At 43.4% G+C, this 19,606-nt stretch overlaps 1 pseudogene; it reads right to left on the reverse strand.

Moving 5' to 3' along the window:
• Window positions 1-8,308: 8,308 nt before the first annotated feature.
• Window positions 8,309-9,763, reverse strand: LOC120228526 (annotated as a pseudogene).
• Between the last annotated feature and the right edge of the window lie 9,843 nt (window positions 9,764-19,606).

Genomic DNA, 19,606 nt, shown 5'->3' on the forward strand with positions numbered 1-19,606 from the left:
GCTGATTTCATATGTATTTCCTCTTCCCTCTTCCTCCTATCTCTGTTTTTCTTTCTTCCTCCCAGGCAGGGCACTCCCATTGATATATCCTGTAGCCTTATGTGGGCAGTCTTCATTCTGAATGGAGTTGCCACAACTCTTAACGAGGACTCTCCATAGGAAGCAAAAGTTATTGAGACTGTTCCCCATTAGTAACTTGATTTTTCTGGCCCCCACACATTCCCAGAGTCAGGGTTGAAATTTCTACCCTATGTTCTTCTTTATCCCACTACCTCCTGATCTCCTCAAGCTGATTTTCTCAGTGGGAAAGGGCAGTGGACTCTAGGTTAGCAGTAGCCAAGTGAGGAAAGAGTGAAGAGAAGAGGAGCAGATGCAGGACCAGGTGCTAAAGAGTCTCCCCTTTAATCTTTGTTCCTCCGCTCCCACTTATTCCCTGGAGGCTTGTCTGTGGTCTTCAGTCTTTCCAGTCATGCCAGTGCTTGTCGTTATTTTTTTTAAAGTTTATTTATTTATTTTGAGAGAGAGTGTGTGCACGTGAGTGGAGGAGGCACAGTGAGGGAGGGAGAATCCCAAGCGGGCTCCATGCTGTCAGCGTGGACGGAGTCTGATACTTGGACACATAAACCATGACATCATGACCTGAGCCAAAATCAAGAGTCAGATGCTTAACTGGCTGAGCCACCCAGGTGCTCCAAAGTGATTGTCATGATTGATGGCATCAACTTCCAAGAATAGATCCATCCAGTTCTCAAGCCAGTGACTTTCATCTCCATTCCAGGCCATGTAAGCACTAATCATCTCCAAGTATTGCACCGTTTCCCAAACTCCTGCTGTCATCATCACTGTCTTCAACTGAAACCTCCTGTGCATGCAGTTGTCCTGCGTGGCCCCCCGCTGTGACAGTTCTTTGGTGTCACTGAGATCTCAGGTGTGCTGATCAATCCCCTTTGTCTGTATCTTACAGCTCCCTCCTGCCCTGTCCTGGCGCCTGGTCCCACTCAGAGTCCATGATCATTGCAATCAATGTGGTGTAGATATCCCGAATTCCCTTGATTGTTTCATGTTTTGTTTCATTTATCGGGCAAAGTTCTGACCTTGAGCCCAAGCGTTTGCCTTCTCTGAACTTGCACCTGAGCATGTGGGCCTTGCCACATTGTACTGTGTGGCAGTCCTACCTCAACCTCAGAATAGACTTGCTTTCCACTCTCCCAGCAACCATTTTATGATTCGTTTCATATCGCAGACCTCCCTCCCCTTCTTCCTTTCTCCCACCTAGTTTTCAGCTGATGGGCTTGTCTTCCTTGGGAAATAGAGGCAGTTATGTGGGAGCACGTTTGACTTTCCATCACCTCATCTGCAGATAGTTCTTCCTGTGTCTGCATCCGTCCCCTTGCCCTCCTCTTCTGTCACTCCCTCCCTGCACATGTTATCTTTGTGCCTTCTCTTTCTTGACCTTGCTTTCTCCCCTTTCTACTGGATCACGCAAGCATCCTCAGACTCCTCCCTTGAACCCGTCTTTTTCTTGTAACTACTCCATTTCTCTGCTTCTCATCACTGTCTGACTTCTCAAAAGAGCTGTCTGTCTTTTGTCTTTATATCTCCACCAAAAATACTGATGTCGTTTTTATTGACTGCCCAGTAAGATGGGCCCTCTTTAGTTTTCACTTTATTTGGCTTAATAGCAGCAGTCCACAAAGTTGAAAACCCCCTCCTCTTTCACACTGGGACATAACTCTCTTCTAACTTTATATCTACCTCCCTACATCCTTCTCCTCTGTTCTACCTCTGAGTACCAGATATTCTTGGGAATTGGTCATAGGTCCTCTTTTTCCTCCATACTCCGTTTCTCTGGAGTCCTCTCCAGTCCCATGGGCTTTTTAAAATATGTTTTGTTTGTTTGTTTTTTAAGTAGGCTTCATGCCCAGCACAGAGCCCAATGCAGGACTTGAACTCATGACCCTGAGATCAAGACCTGAGCTGAGATCAAGAGTCAGATGCTTAACCGACTGAGCAACCCAGGCACCCATCCATTCCCATGTTCTTAAATAGCATCTGTGTGATGTTGATTCAAGCCCCAACCTCTCTTTTGAGCTTCAGGTCTCATGGTATATCTGACATCTCCACTTGGATGTTTTCCAAGTATCTTAGTAATGAAATGTCTGAAATTCTTAAGAGTCACTCCTCAAAACATGTATCGCAAAGCCTTTACCGTTTCAGTATATGATTGGCACCCGGTAGCCTGCCACAGAAACTTGGGGGTCATTCTTGATTTTTCTCTTTCCCCCACCTCTCCCATCTACTTCATCACCTGAGACTTTATACTTCCAAAACGGCTTTCCAGGTGGTCTTCATCTCTCCATTTCTACTGCCATCAACCAAGTGCAGCCAGTGTCAGTTCTCTCCTGGACCAGTGCTCTAACCTGTCTTCCCCATCTGTCCCTGCAGCCCTGTAGCCCTCCAAGCCACTTTCCAGCCACAGCACAGTGGATGTTACACAAGGTGCATTTCATTCTGCCGTTCCCCTGTGGAAGACTATTCAGAGACCTTCCACTGCTCTGAGATAAAAGCTGGACACCATTCCATGTCCACACAGGTGTGCCCTGCATGGTTTAGTTCCTGCCGTCTTTCTATGTCCCGTTCTCCTTACTTCACCTTTCAGGTTTTTCCCACATGCCGAGCTCTTTTCTTCTGAATCAGTGAATGGGCTCTCACTAGACATTGCATCTGCTGGCACCTTGGTCTTGGACTTCCCAGTCTCCAGAACTGTGAGAAATAGGATTCTGTTATTTATAAGCCATCCAGTCTACGGTATTTTTGTTATAGTATCCCAGGCAGACTAAGACACTTTCCTTGGAGTTCGGTACATGTGATACCCTGTGCCTTTTATTACCTTCCGTTCAATCTTTGTAAGTCTGTTTTCCCCCTAACTTTGAAGTCTCTCTCTCTCTCTCTTTTTTTAAATGTATTTATTTTGAAGGGGGTAGCAGGGCAGAGAGAGAGGAAGAGAGAGGGAATCCCAAGTAGGCCCCATACTGTCAGTGCAGAGTCCAAGGCAGGGCTTGAACTCACAAACCATGAGATCATGGCTTGAGCTGAAATGAAGAGTCAGACCCTCAACTGACTGAGCTACCCAGACACCCCTAAAGTCTCTTTTGAAATGTCTACACTCTTGTCACGAGGGTCTTGCCTGCCCTCTGTCAAGTATGTTCTTTTCCTTCACACATTTATCAGAATTGTAATTTCATATTTACTTTTTTATCCACTTGTTTAAGCCTGGCTCTCCCTCTAGACTGTCAGCCCCCTGAAGGCAGGGACTCTGTTGGATTGTCCTCCATGATGAGCCCAGCACTTAGCATCATGCTTGGCACCTGGTAGGCACATTTATTGAACTTTTGATTGAATGAACCAGCTGTTAGATTTTGGTGAAGTCTGTTATTTCACAATGTAAGCTTCCTCACCTGCATTCCCTAAATTATCACCCTATGATTTATAAAATGATTACAAGAAACATTATTATGAGTCATTATGTTTTTTAAAACTATGTGTTTTCCATTTTTAATTAGTATCTGTTAATTTCCCTGCTAGGAAATGTTGAGGAAATTAGCACTCTCACTTCCTTCCGTTTTCCTCCCGCGTCTCCTGTTTTTGTTAGTTATCTTATTGTATATTGGCAATGCTTATAACATTTACACCTGTTTTGTATCTATAATTCCCTTAGTTACTTAATCTTAGTTTTCTGCCAAAATGGATTAATTGCTCACCATCTGTATCATTTTAGGTTCTTGGTTTTAAACAACAAATTTAACTTTGGTTAATTTAGGCAGAAAAGGATTGGTCAGAGGATGCTGGGCGAGACTAGAGGGAATCCTGCTCAGAAGTGGAGTAGGAACCAAGGGAGACAGAGGGATGGGAAGACCCAGCCCAGGTCCTGCCTTGTGAGAGGCTGGTTAGGGCACACTGGGCCCCCACTGGACCCTCTCTCCTCTCTCCCTCCTTCCCCCCCACCCCCGTCCTTCCCTGGCATTTCTTCCCCCTCTTTTGTCGTCATGTGCTTGGATGGTGTCTTGTCCTCTATTTGTTTATCCCTACTGAGGAGCTTTTCCAAATGGTTGATCTGTTTTCATGTGGTGTGAATGAATTCCCCTTCCGCTGGGTCTGAAACTTCATCCTTTCCCACGCTCAGTTATTTGAAGGCTAGATATTTGGTGTCCTTTCAGCCCTGTTTTTATTTTTCTATCTTGTACCATTAGGGATGAGGAGAAACGTGGCATAAGCTGTGGGAAATCTTTCTCAGAAGACCCATCGTCTCTTCTAGAATCTGATTTTGTTAAATGTCCTCTATGAGAATTCACTTCAGCTGGTGAAGGTGGATTATATTCCCATGTGCTGGGGTCTCTGTGGTCCCGATTATTTACTTCTCACCCCATCCAAGGCCCTAGATTCACTGAAGAGGCCGGAGGCCTTCATTTCTGGCAGAGAAAATGGGCCCCTGGGTATCTACTATTTCATCCATTCCTTCTTAAGAGCCATTTCTATTTTTCTGCCAGTTGGAAGATGGGAAATATAAAGATATGCCCTCAATACACTTCTATCCAGATTTGGAGTAAAGTACTTTTTTGACTCCCTAATACTGCATCTGATGGGCCGGGGGTAGTTGGTGGTGGATGTCTGGAGGGCATGGGGGCTAAAGGCCATATTTAGGAGCTGTGCTAGGCCAGAAAGTTCTGCTTCATTCCTTATCTGCCCCTTCCCTTGTCCAGTATTGGTGGAGTGTCTTCTAATTGCTTGACTCTAAGCATTGGAGGAGGGAAAGGCTCTGTTTATCTTCATTGGTCCCAGCATCCTGATAAACCTCTATTTTCTTAATCTGGTTCAAGCTGGATTTCTTTCACTGTGAACTGAGCAGTAGTAACAAATGCAGTGCCGTAGATGCAGGGGGAAGCCTTCACTAGTGAAAATGAGGGGCCCAACTTGTATCTGATAAGATACTGATAAGTTGATAAACTCCTGTACCCTGTCTGCACAGATGTGGGCCATAGGGGACCCGTGATCAGAAGCATCTCTTTCTTCAGGGGCAACATTGAAGTATCTGCTTACTTGCTCATTTTGCAATCTCATAAAATGATCATGTTAAGCATAAACAGACCCAGTTCAGATTGGATAATTTTAAGAGCAGCATGATGGTTACTATTACATGTCAACTGGGTTAGGACCAAGTATTTGGTCAAATATCACTCTAGATGTGAAAGTATGTTTTAGATGTGATTAACATTTAAATCAGCAGACTTTGAGTAAACCAGATCACCCTCTGTAATGGGCCCTGTCCAATCAGTTGAAGGCCATTAAGAGGTCCCATAAGGAAGAAGGAATTTTGCCTCTAGACTACCTTCAACTCAAGCTACAAGATCAACTCTTCCCTATTGTGCCAGCCTGCCCTACAGATTTTGGGATTTCGTATTTGCCAACCCCCATAATTATGTGAGCCACTTTCTTAAAATCTCTCTCTCTATACACACCTATACACACACCCCACCACACACCCACGCCCTATTGGTTCTGTTTCTCTGGAAGACCCTAATTAATACAAGTAGAAATTACCGAATACCACAAGCACCACAGATTTTGAATATGTCTCCCAAGGGGCAATTGATTTTGCCCGTTGCTGACTCTTGTAGGGTCTGCCAAGATGCGTTTGCTGCCAAGGAAGGAGGCAGGCTCTGGAGTCAGGCTGCCTGGATTCAATCCCGAGTTCTGTTACTTACTTGCTGTGTGACGAGGGCAATTTATGTAGTCTCCGTGTGCCTCAGTTTCCTCATCTGTGAAAAGAGACAGATGTTCAGCTGTACCTCATAAGACTATATGAAGATTAATTGAGATAATACATGCAAAACATTTAGAATAGTTTCTGATAGAGAGAAGCTCCTTAGTAGGTCTTGACAAATCTTACAGATCTATTGTAGTCCCATATCTGAGCATAGGCTGGGCCTAGGGAGCATACAGTGCATGCTGTATAACACCACCAGCGGGGGCTGGGTAGCACCCGATAATCAAACGCGGTCGTATTTCTACCAAGTGACCTGCACTTACAGGAGTAAATACAGATCATAAACAACTACCTATCAGTTCAGGTCAGGTTTTACCAGTAAGCGGGTTAGGGAAGGAACTTGGTTTTCAGAGCTTTGGGGATTTTAGGTATTTGGGGCGGGGCGCACAGACCCGCATCCTCTAAGAACGCGTTGGAGATACCTGGAAACAAGTGGGGACAGCTTGTTTAGCAGCTTACGCTGGGACATCGGAGCACATTATAAAAATAATGTCTGTTGGGGTATCATTATAAAGAGCTACTTTTTTTTAGATTCAACAGGAAATGATAGCAGTTCCTTCTGGAGACCTCTCCTGGTATAGCCTCCGGGGAAAGAGAATTCTTGTCTTTTTGCTGTGCTGTTTGTCACAGCAAAGCGTGTGCCTCCACTTCATGCTGAATCCTCCTTTTTTTTACACAAACTTTGAGACTGAGACCCAGACTGGCAGTGTGCTGGAAAGAAGCCAGCAGCCATAACTCTTGCTGGAATGTGAGGGCATTAGAATCCTATTCCTTTATCCATTCAACACATATCTTTTTTTAAAATTTTTTTTTTAACATTTATTCACTTTTTTTTTTTTAATTTCTAGGAGAGAGAGAGAGAGAGACAGCGTGAGCAGGGGAGGGTCAGAGAGAGAGGGAGACACAGAATCTGAAACAGGCTCCAGGCTCTGAGCTGGCAGTCAGCACAGAGCCCGACGCGGGGCTCGAACCCACAAACTGCGAGATCATGACCTAAGCGAAAGTCGGACGCTTAACCGACTAAGCCACCCAGGCGCCCCAACATTTATTCACTTTTAAGAGTGAGAGGACAGAGCATGAGTGGGGGAGGGGCAGAGAGATGGTGGGAGACACAGAATCTGAAGCAGACTCCAGGCTCTGAGCGGTCAGCACAGAGCCTGATGTGGAGCTCGAACTCACGGACCGCAAGATCATGACCTGAGCTGAAGTTGGATGCTTAACCAACTGAGCCACCCAGGTGCCCCTCAACATGTATCTTTTGAGCACTTATTCTGTGTCAGATATTAGAGGCTCTATTTGTATAGCATTTTGTGGTTTATAAAGTGCATTCACATCCATTGCCTCTTTTAGTAACCCTTTGAGGAAGATGTAGTAAATACTGTTATCTTTGTATGATGGTGAAGAAGCAGAATCTTGGAAAGTTCAAGTGTCACTGTAAGGCACAGAGATAACTGAACTAAGACAGAAACCCAATTCTTCACATTCATCTATACCAGAAGGAATAGAGGTTTGTACTTCACGAATATGGGGTAAATATATATTTTTTGGTTTTAATAGTAATTTATTTGTTATTGTAATTTGTGGCATAAACAAATGCACAATTTATCCTGAATGTTTCTCAATAGTCTTCGTGCCAAATAGAAATATTAAATTGCAGCGAAGTGGGGGGAGGGAAGGAACCTTTAGCATTATAAAGGATAAAAGACAACCATAAAGAATCAAAAGCAACCTGATACAGAGCCCAGGGACCTCTTCAGGGTACCTGAAATATAATTAAACTACAATCATGAAGGCTTTTACAAGTCATAATTCTAAATAAGAGTATTATTTATAAAGAAGTACAAATTGACTTTTGCATTCAACATTGGTCAAATGAAAGTATTCAGTAGTCTTATTATTTTATAATAAAAGAATCTTCATCTACTCTTCTCACAGCTGTGTGATGATTTCTCTTCATAATGTAGGAAGACCTGTGAACCATAAGATGCTGTAACTAAACCGGTTGGCATTAGTACAATGAATTTTTCTTCTGCTGAAGTATTTAAGCTTATTATTTGAGATAGAGAGAGAGAATGTGCAGAGGAGAGGCAGAGAGAGAAGGATAGAGAGAATCCCAAGCAGCTAACAGCACAGAGCCTGACACAGCACTTGATGTGGAACTCGAGCTGACAAAGCCTGATATCATGACCTGAGCCAAAATGAAGAGTTGGACACTTAACCAACTGAACCACCCAGGCATCTCTTTGTTGAAGTTTAAAGTGAGTATATGTGAAACCAAGTTCTTTTGAGATATAGCTTGTGCTGTGGTCAGGAACAATTAGTGTTACTCTGGAACTGTTACTCTTCTGTTAAACTTCATTATTGCAGAGGGGGAGTGTTCCACCACGGTTTTCATTCATGAGTAGGTCTTGTCTTCTGAGCTCCAAAGCTGCCCAGAGTCTACTTCTTAGAGAATTGGCACCTCTAATGTCGTTAATGGGCCAGTCATCCACTTTCACCTCCACAGTCACATTGGCTTTGCGCTCCTTTGTGGTGATGAGCATCAGTGTTTTCTTACCTAGCTTCTGTAGTGACAGCAGGAGCTAAGGGGTCAAACTCCATTACCTCGTAGTAATTGAGTGACTGGAGAACATTCTTTGTCATTGCTGAGTGATTGCTGGGCAGGGATGACAGTCCCTGGCTTGATAGCATTGCTGGAATTGTCTGTATACTAACCAGTTATAGCAACACTGCATTTGAGTATTCCAGAAAACTCCCATATATAGGACTTAAAGGGAGATTTTGGCTGGTCCTTTGGGTAAACAGGGATGTTTCTGTATTTACCAAGGTTGGCAAATCCACTTGTGGATGAAGACTAGGTTTCAGGTTGTTACAACAGGACTTGGAGAGCTGAAATGTAAGTCTGAAAGCTGAGCATTGGTGTCCCAGAGTGGCTGAGCTCTCCCAGAGTGGCCCCATGCATTGGAGGGCTGGGACTTAGGTCAAGGAGATTGCAGGATGGGGCTTCAGTTTCACTGGTGGTATTGGCATCTTTCCTCTGGTTCTTATTTGGTCCAAAATTCTTTGTCATTTTTTAGTAAACCTCTCATATCTAAGGATAGCATTATTTAAATCCTCATTCACTTGAATTAGCTCAACAGTTATATTTTCATTCTCCCTACTCTACCATAAGCACATCCATAATCCTGTCCTTTGCCTCCTGACCCATATTTTATATAAAAGTTTTTATATAAAGTTTCAGCAGTAGCTCCATGTCTTCAAGATTTTCAGACCCAGGAACACGGTGAGTCTGCATCAGTATGGTGGACAGCACCCTCACATTCATTTTCACCATGTCTAATTCACTGTGCAATTGTCCAATCTGTTGTGGGACCAGTGTAATCGTAGAGCTCTTGAGAACAATTACAGAAAGAAGAGCTAGTGCAGCAGGACTCAATGAGATCTGAGCAGTCTCTTGTCTTACTATTTCATTCTCTGTATCTGAGGGAGGAAGCTGAACACCTGTCTTAAGAAGGTCAAGCTACACTTCTTTCACTTCGCTTACGTCCACACCTCCTGGGAGATGCTGTGACCAAATCTTAATGAAATTTAAGATTCTACTCTGAATGTCCAATGGCAAGACATATCTGGGATTCAGCAGCTTAACTAGATTATCTTTAATGAATTCCTTCTTCACAATCAGAGCTTGAGAACTGGGACCACAGTTTTGCATGCACAGGTCAGTAAGGGACAAGGTGAGTTGGATTTCCTTATGATTGCAGTTTTTGGAAACCCTTTACTTCAGAGATTGTATTGCATCTTTTTTGCCCATGATGGGCGATGTTAATTACGACACACATGCACAAACTGGCTCCAGTCTTCAGTCTGAATGCTAGCGTATGTAGCCTTTTTGTATTTTTGGGTATTGTGTCTGTCACTTGTAAGATACAGATATGACATTGTTTCAGAGGCAGGATTCTGTTCACCTCAAAGTGGGCATCAGTCAACATAGATGGTCTTCCTAGAAGACCACTTAGGGATCAAGCCACAGAAGCCATCCTTGGTGGGAAGAGTGGTTAGGAAGAAATGGCAGGTAAGAATCTTGAAGCCAGGACCCTGTTCCCGCAGGATGCTCACGTGTGACCAGTCCCAAGTGCTTCAGATGATTGGTGTTTAACTTCTAGACTTGAACTTTTCAGATTGTGCACTGCTGTTAGTTCTTTCACAGAAAGACCGGGCTCCTCTTGCTGTGCCTTGGCGTTGCTGCTGGTTGAGAATTCTTTCTCCACTGGTCACAGGCCTACAGGGCCCACAGATGTAAGTTCCACTGCCGCCCAAGCGGCGGGATCTGGGCAGCTGCAGAATCAGGGCGCCAGAGGCAGCCAGGAGCCCCTTTCTGTTGACACTGGCAAGCTGGGTAAGGGAAAGAAGGTGGGAAGATAGCACCGCCAGTGGCCATACCTGTATTTCAGCAGGCGCCTGCTGTATGTTCAGTTAGATATCTGCCCCTCAGGCCATTGCTTTCAGAGAAGCAGATACACCTCCTTTTCCAGAAAGTCCGGGCACTTTTTAATCTGGACCCTGATGAGGGTGAGTCCTTTAGAAACATTTCTCAGTTTGCACTAAAGCCTCGTGGGTCTCATGTACATGAACCCTGTTGACTTTCAAAGCACAATGTTTTGGGGGCTCATCCCTCAGCTGTAGATTTGGTGTTCCCGTGGGGCGCCTGGGTGGCTCAGTCAGTTGAATGTCTGAGTTTGGCTCAGAGCATGACCTCACGGTTTGTAAGTTCGAGCCCCACGTCGGGCTCTGTGCTGACAGCTTGGAGCCTGGAGTCTGGTTCAGATTCTGTGTCTCCCTCTCTCTCTGCCCCTCCCCTGCTTGCACTCTGTCTCTGTCTGTCTCTCTCTCAAAAATAAATTTAAAAAAATAAAAAGATTTGGTTTTCACAGTATTGGGTTCACACCTTTGGCTCCCCAGAGAGAAGCTCAATATTTTGAGTTCCCTCACCACTGTGAATTGCCACCCCAGGGTGTGGTTTATGGTGAGACTGTCTTCACTTCTCCTCCCTTCTTGGATGTGGGTTTCTTCTCATTTGCTGGATGTGTAGGAGTCTCTCAGCTAGTTTTGGGTTTGCTTTTTTTTCCAGAGGAAATTGTGCCACATGTAGTTGTAGATTTGGTGTGTCCATGGGAGGTGAGGAGTTCGGGATTTTCCTTCGTGGCCATCATGACCCACAACATCTTTAGTGAATTTTCCTTCATGGCCGTCATGAACGGCATCTTTAGTGTATATACATGCTTGAACCCGTAAGGATCAGACTGTTGAGCAGTTGTTGGTGCCAGCCATCAAATCAGGATTTAAATAGTTTTGGCAGTGGGGTGCCTAGATGGCTCAGTCAGTTGAGTGACTGACTTTGGTTCGGGTAATGATCTCATGGTTCACGAGTTTGAGCCCCATGTCAGGCTCACTGCTGTCAGTGCAAAGCCTGCTTTGGGTCCTCTCTCTCCCAGCCCCTCTCTAGGCCCCCTCCCTACTTGTGCTCTCTCCCTCAAAAATAAATAAACAAAGTAGCTTTGGGGGCACCTGGGTGACTGAACTTGGCTCAAGTCATGATCTCACAGTTCCGTGAGTTTAAGCCCCACAACGGGCTGTGCCGACAGTGTGGAGCCTGCTTGGTATTGTCTCTCTCCCTCCCTCTCTCTCAAAATAAATAAGTAAACTTAAAAAAAAAATAGCTTTGCAAAACATCTTCTAATGGAGTCTGTTTCAGCTTAAGGTGGTTAATCAGAAATTTTATATTATAAGGACTTATCCTTCTCTGGAGGCTGTGATGCATTGCCCAGACCCCCGCTTGAGGATTAAAAGGCTCAGTCCTCTAGCTACTGAGAAGGTTGTTGGCTAACATCTGTGTTTGGGAATTGCCACCTGGTGGAGCCCAAGGTCACACGCCCATTGGGGGCAGCCCTCCTCTCATGGTGCCAAAATATGAAAGCCCCTTCCCCCTCTCCTGGCTGGGGAGAGCTCGCAAGGACCATTCTTGCTCCAGACTTCCCTGTGGGGTTGGCTGAGACCGTGTCATCCCTGCTCCATTGCCCAGCTTCTCCCTCTTCCTGCCCCGTCGCCTTTCTCCCATGGGCACTGAACCAAGGGCACTCCCAAATGCACCTCTGTACCCAAGTCAGCATCTCAGAGACTGCTTCCTGGGGAACACAGCCTGTGAAACCAGGTCTCGGTAGGAGGTGAAAAAAAAATAGTTCTCAGATCCTTATTGTGTGAGAAAATACTCACTTTTGAGATTTTCTGCCTTTGATCATTAAAAAGGAAAGAAAAAAAAATGACCCTTTTGGAAATTTGCTCAGTCTTTCTGCTGAACTAGACACTCTGCTGCATATTGTTTCCCTTTATTTACTAACTTTCACCCTGGTTTTAATTTATCTCAAAATACGAATAGCCAAACCTTCTTGAACCCATTTTGCAAGTGTAATTTGTTGCAGAACAGAAAATTACATGAGGAACTTGAAGGACAAGGCATTTGTTGGAACAAGAAATGCAGAACATTAGAGCAGAATGGAGTACTTTTGGTAATGATGCATGGGGTTGAAATGATGTGAAAGGGAGATCATTTAACCATGTAAATTGAATGAAGGAACATTCCATGAGAATGACCCCCAGGCTCCAGTTTTCAGGAAAGGAAGATGGTGGGTCTCGGAATGAGGTCACCCTGGCACACGTGGCACTGAACCCATCCGTCCACTTGGGTCCGGCAACATGGTTTAATTCTCTGCTGGAGCATGGATTAGTTTTCATCTCAACAGTCCTTCTGCTTCTCGGAAGGTAAAAAAATAGGCCCATTTTATAATATACTGCAAGGTATCTCAGGGTAAGAGCTATTTTAGGGAAGGAGGATTTTCACAAACAAATTGGCGACTCAATTGGAAGTGGAGTTGCAGTTGAAGATTTCAGTAACAGGTTAAAACAGTTGCATTTGCTGGAGAAAAGGAAGAGGAGGAGGAAGGGCTGTTAACCATTGTCATTGTTTTTTTTCTAATATTTCCTACCAAGCAACTGCTTTGGGATAATAACAAAATGATTTCACTATGGAAAAAAAATGCAGAGAAAAGGAACTGGAGCCGTTTGATTGGCTAATAATGAACATAAAGGACTTCATGCTTGTTGAATGGCAGATTGAAATCCAGTGTGTATTCATGCAGATCTTATGGGGGTGGTATTGGATTGGACCACAAATTAGTGCTGGCATTAATGAGATGGAGGCTGTAAAATACAGAGTTCCAATAACCAGGATCTCTGATAAGGCCGGATTGAAAGCACCCAGACCTTTCAGACAAGTTCTGTGTGAGAGCAGAGCAATAAACAACAAAGACATTCAAAATGGGGGGAAACTGGGGATTATATAACGGACTGAAGTGGTGTTAGAACGCTTGGTTAAAATGACACAGCGCAGCTGAGTGACAAACATAGCCTTGCCTAGAATAATGATTTTTAGAAACAGACATTGTTTAGATGCTGCTCAAATGATCAGAGAGAAAAATTATGCCTTTTTATTGTAGGGAAGTTGGTCTAAATGAGGAGCTGCTCTGTGACAATACCACTACTGCTACCCTTCATACTAATTCACCTTCTATGTGATGTACATCGTGATTTGTGGTTTATGGCACTGTTAATACTTGTTATCCAGTCCCGTCCTCACCGTGTTTGCACGCTGATAGTCGAATGCACGTCTGTGCACCCAGTTAGCTTTGGAATTCTGTGATTACAGGAACTGGATCTTATTCATTTTATGAAGTTTCTCCTCTTTCCATTTAATTGTTTGTGAATTCTCTGAAGTAATTTGTTTCAAAGAACACTGCCACGTGGAAAATCTCCGTTTCCCAGCATTTCTGGGACTATCTGGCATATAGAACAAATGCTGTTGTGGCAAAATTATGTTGCATAATTAAGTTGATAAATGAATGGAAGGCACCATGTAACGTTAACATGGGTGGCTTGCATTTGCACGGGTGGAATTCTTGGATAACTTAAGTCTGCAAAACTCATCCACAACTGCTGCAGGCATATTCTCTTTCCCAAGCAGGCTAAGAAGGTTTTGGTGAGCATGTGTGGTCTTTATAGAACCTCCTGGCTTCCTGGAACTCCGTCAGTAACTTTTCAGGAATTTGTCTCCGTTTTGTCACAGGTAAACCAGCTGGTGCCTCTCCTGCTGGTGCCACTCATGTTTATTTGTTGCTCAGTCTCCAGTCTTCTATTCCCTGTCCCTCTTGGGAAGCCCTAGTTCCTAAAGTACCTATAGACTGTCTTCTGTTCAAGGCACGCACAATGGTTGTTCTGTTGCTATAGGGAACACAGTTGGTGGGAGAACTTATTTCATTTCCCCCAATGGCCACCATCTTGGCTTTGTTCTTCCACGTCCTCATTTTCCATATAATCTGAATTATTTCAGTGCCTTAATGTCTTTTAAGGGCCTCATTGGGTATGCTGGCTTTTAACTTGCCTTTTTGTAGTCACTCCTTTCTGTTGAAATTTGATATGTGTTCAGCACAGAGCCTGACATAGCGTGTATGTTTATTTAGTAAATGTTGAATTGAACTACCCTGTGCGAGAGAGGCCTTTCTATATTCATTGTATATATAAGAACAGTTAAGCCAAGAGAAGTTATATCTACAATCTTAGATAAAAATTTATAGCTGTGAAGACCCTTAGAAATCAATTAAGCTTCTCCATCTCATTCCCATTGTTTGTATTGATAAGAAAACTAAATTAGAAGGAAATTGACTTTCCCAGTATCTAGTAGTTAGTGGGTGGTTTAATAAAGGCTAGAATCCTGGGCTGTGGTCACTGTCTATGTCCCCATATGTCTTCTCAAGGTTAAAGACAGTAGATGCAGAGATACTCCTATGTGTATCATACTGATATTAAAAAAAAAAAAAACCTTTTTTTTTAAAGTTTATTTATTTTGAGAGAGATTGAGAGTAAGCATGAGTGGGTAAGGGGCAGAGAGAGAGAGAAGGAGAGAGAGAATCCCAAGCAGGCTCTGTGGTGTCAGCACTGACACAGGGCTTAATCTCACAAACCACGATATCATGATCTGAGCTGAAACCAAGAGTCGGAGGCTCAACCAACTGAACCACCCAGGCACCCCATCATATTGATCTTAATTTCAACATCTTTCTGCCAGGCCTGGCGTCCCAGTGACTTTTTATTTATATTCCTTGATGATTTCATGCCTTTCCATACCAAGAATTTAAGAAATGCCAGGGAGGGAGAGGCTGGAAGTCTTCCTGAACTGGCTGGTATGGAGTCTTAGAATACAAAGATTAGAAGAGGTTGTACAGATTCCCTAGGTCAGTCATGCTCTGAAATTTTAATCTCCATCTATAACTTTCTGCTAAGTGGTCAGCCAGACTCTGTCAGAACATTCCTGGTCTCTCTGGGCAGAGCTGACTCTTGGGATTTGACTGAAAGTCCATCTCCCTGGAGCCTTCACTTGAGGACCAAGTCTACCCCTTCAGGGACACTCAGAACAACTGAATTTTTGGCCCCCATAGCAGTTCTTCCAATTTCAGTCTCCATCATGTTTCTCTTTGCACATTAACTTTTTTTTTTTTTTTTTTACCAAAAACACCAAAGTGTTTCCCAATCTTTTGAAATCCAAGGCAGATACTGAAGATGATATTTGCAGAGTACCCTAGAGTGAACCTGAGGGGAAGTAGGGGGTTGTATGTCTGTCTGGGGATTGGTGAAAAATTCATTACATTTTTTCTTTATAGCATATAATTATGACAAGAAAATAAAATATAAAATATTAGGGAACATACTAAATATTGAATTTATAGAAAGCTTCCCAATAAAATCTTTTCAAAGGTTTGAAAATAAAAACTTAGTTTGATTCCATTGAACATAACCTTTTGTATCAGGTTTTATGTTTGAAGTGGCTACTTATAATTCCTGATCAAGACTTGTTAATGATGAATTCTTCAATAGTTGTGATGGACAGGAAGCTGTGGTTAAAAATTTAATACCATTTTTTCAACCTATAAAAGACATACAGTAATTGAAATTATAATTATAGGCTCTGATAGCTCTTTCTTTCATTGACAAATACAATGTTAAAATTTCTAATGTTGGTGAGAAAGGACTTCTAATCCAATCGAACTTTTTCATGTTAAGTATTTCAAAATATGCTGAAGCTGTTCTGGAGAATGCATGTGCATTTTTAGGGCAGACACTCAGCAGTATGGAGACCTCCTGGAGGGCCACGTCAGCTACGCTACACGCAGAGGGAGGTAGTTGTTCTATGTGAAGAAAGAGGCTTTGGACAGCACAGTGGTCACATCCACTGGAGCACCCCTTCCCCCCCGCCTCTAACTGGCAGCACTTAGGGTAATAGTACTCCTTGGGCACCTGGAATAGGGACTACTTCAGCAGCAGCATCTCCACCCCACTTTCAGGATGGGGAGCTTTGCTTGGCCTCTGGCTGCCAAGGTAGATGTAGAGGTGGTAGAACGTCTTGTTTATGCTCAGTGTATCCAGGCTGAGTAGCAAGTTCCAAGTGTCACTTTTCATGTCTTCCTCCTGGGGGACCATGAAAGGCATCCACAGACCCCACTATCCTTGGGCAATACTTGCACAGCACCTACCAGGGCTGCCGGGGCCAGAGCTGCTGGTGTGGGTCTTCAGCTGTCCAGGTCCCGCTCATGAGCTGACTGCTCCAGCTCTGGGCGCAGCTTTAAAGAACTCAGAGCACACCACAATGCCGAGGTACGTGGACCAGGAAGATCTTTCAGTCATTGCTTCCCTGATGTGCATTCAAGTTCTTTCATCATGATGATCTTTCTATGAGGTCGTGTCTGATTGATTTCTATCCTTTTCACAGCATGATGCCCAGACCTGAACCCCAGGTGCAATCTGCTCAGCAAAGAGGACCCCCTGGGGTCTTCACCTCTGGAGACATGGATACGGTGCTTCTACATCACACCCTGGTATCTATGTCATGTCATCTTGTATTAAATTTCTTGAATATTTTAACCTTTAAGTGGCTAAGTTTGTCTGCAAAATAAGCCTGCTCCCCTGGCCACAGAAGTAATTTTTGTATGAGTCAAAGGCAAAACCTTGGTTGAGTATAGCTGCCTGGGAGGTGACAGACTCTGCCACATAAATGGTGGCATGTCTCCTAGCTTTGGTAAGGGAGGGTGAGTACAAATGCCAGTTAAATAAGGAGAAGGCATGTTACTCTTTTGTGAACTTAAAGAACCTTCTGATATTCCATGACACAGAGCTTGGACGTGTTCCTATAGGCAATGGTGGTCATTTTAAGTGAGATGGCAAGTAGCCTAATCTAGTTGTACACTTTTACTTTGCTTTAGGTTAGAATTTTTCTTTTTTATAATTTCTCTTCCTCTTTTTATTATTTATATATTTTTGAAATGTTTATTTATTTTTGAGAGAGAGACTGAGTGCGAGCAGGGGTAGGGGGTAGGGGAGAGAGAGAGGGAGACACAGAACCTGAAGCTGGCTCCAGACTCTGAGCTGTCAGCCCAGAACCTAACACAGGTCTCCAACCCACGAACAATAAGATTATGACCTGAGCCAAAGTCAGATGCTCAACCTACTGAGCCACCCAGGTGCCCCCTCTTCCTCTTTTTAAATAAGCCAGTTATATTGAAATATGTATAAAGAAAAGTACACCAATCATAAATGTATACCTTAATGAATTATTATAAAATAAACACACAAGTCAAGAAATAGAATGTTACCAAGAACCTAGAAGATTTCTTACTTCCACTTACCAACCACTCCCCCTCCTCTTTGTCCAGAGGTAACCACTGTCCTTACTTTTAATACATAGATTAGTTTTCCCTGCTTTTGGACTTTATAAATGGACTTCTGCAGTATATGTTCTTTCAGGTTTGGCCAATGTTATTCAGCACTGTGTCTGTGAGGTTCATCTCTATTGTAGAGTGTATCCATAGTTTGTTATTTTTCATTATTCTGTAGTATTTCAGTGTATGAATATACCACATTTCATTTATCATTCTATTATTATTTGGATATTTGGATTGCTTTCAGTGTTTGGCTCTCATGAATAATGCTGCTAAGAACATTTGTGTATGTGCCAGTGGCCCATATTTATTATTTTAAGGGATTATCATGCTCTGTAGCCACTTGGAACTGATCTGCCCTGGAGGAGAGCCTAGGCATTCTTCTCTCTGGGCACAAAAGCAAGTAGTAGAGATTCCTTCTCAAACCACTGATAAAAGATATCCTTCCTGATATATATCCTGAACTTGTCCTCTGTGAAGTAATAAATTTGAATTTCTGGGATTTTTTTCTTGATGAAGTATGTATGTATTGTAATTTGAATGTAGCTAATATGCAGTATTATAATAGTTCCAGGTGTACAGTATAGCAATTTCACAGCTCCATCTATTACTCAGTGCTCATCAAATAAGTGTACTCTTAATCCCCTTTTCTTTTTTAAGGTACTTTCCTTTCTTTGCTTTTTTTTTTTTTTTTAATTTTTTTTTAATGTTTTATTTATTTCTAGGAGAGAGAGAGACAGCATGAGCAGGGGAGGGTCAGAGAGAGAGGGAGTCACAGACTGAAACAGGCTCCAGGCTCTGAGCTGGCAGTCAGCACAGAGCCCGACGCGGGGCTCGAACCCACGAACCGTGAGATCATGACCTAAGCGAAAGCCGGACGCTTAACCGACTAAGCCACCCAGGCGCCCCGGTACTTTCCTTTCTTTGAATTACAAATGTGCAATTCACATCCTTGCAAGAGAAGAAAACAAAAGATTGAGTTGTGAGATAGTTTCTTAAGGGACAGCCCATGGGGCTTCCACAAAGTAAAAAGTGGACTCCATTGGTGACATTGGAGGTGACTTTGTACTCTGAGAATCTGTAAATTAATGAGATATTTTAAAGGAAGCAGTAGGAACCCAGGCAACTTTATTATTTCTAGATCTCCGTTGCTATGATAGTTGAAGCACAGCCCTTTCTTATCCGGTAGCATGTTGTATCTCAGTTATTTGTTTATGATTGTCTCTCTGGCTCAGTAGGGCCTCCTCAAGGATCCAGGTGAAATTTTTTTCATCTTTTTGGCTCTTGGCACAGTGCTTGCACACAGTCGATTCTCTGCTTGAATTCTTTCCTCTGGTTGGGGCGCCTGGGTGGCTTAGTCGGTTAAGCGTCCGACTTTCGCTTAGGTCATGATCTCGCGGTTCCTGGGTTCGAGCCCCGCGTCGGGCTCTGTGCTGACTGCCAGCTCAGAGCTGGAGCCTATTTCAGAGTCTGTATCTCCCTCTCTCTCTGAACCTTCCCTGCTCACTCTGTCTCTCTCTCTCTCCTAGAAATAAAATATAGATAGATATATATATATATATACAAAAAAAAAAAAAAAAAAAGAATTCTTTCCTCTAGCTTACCACTGGGGGGCTGCAGAGAGGAGGCTGGAGATTGGTCCTGAGAACACACCAGAGCTTTTCAGCTACCTCCAGATTTTTCAAATTTGTTCCTTGGTGCAGATGACCCAGTATTAGGACCAGAGGCACAAAATGGTTTAAAATAATAAAAAACACGTCGTTAGTGCTAATTGAATCTTTCTAGTGACCAGGCACCAATCTATCTGTTTTACATGTGTTGACTCATGTAATCCTAGCATATCATCCCTGTTTTCAGGTGAGGAAGTTAAAGCTCCAACTTACCTAAAGGTAACTAACTAGAAGGACAAAAACAGGTTGGGAGCCCAGGCTGCCTGGCTGCAGACCTTGTATTACAGCCACTC

This window comes from Hyaena hyaena, unplaced genomic scaffold (genome assembly GCF_003009895.1).
Source record: "Hyaena hyaena isolate Hyena2069 unplaced genomic scaffold, ASM300989v1 scaffold_24, whole genome shotgun sequence".
In the NCBI taxonomy this organism is placed as follows: Eukaryota; Metazoa; Chordata; class Mammalia; order Carnivora; family Hyaenidae; genus Hyaena; species Hyaena hyaena.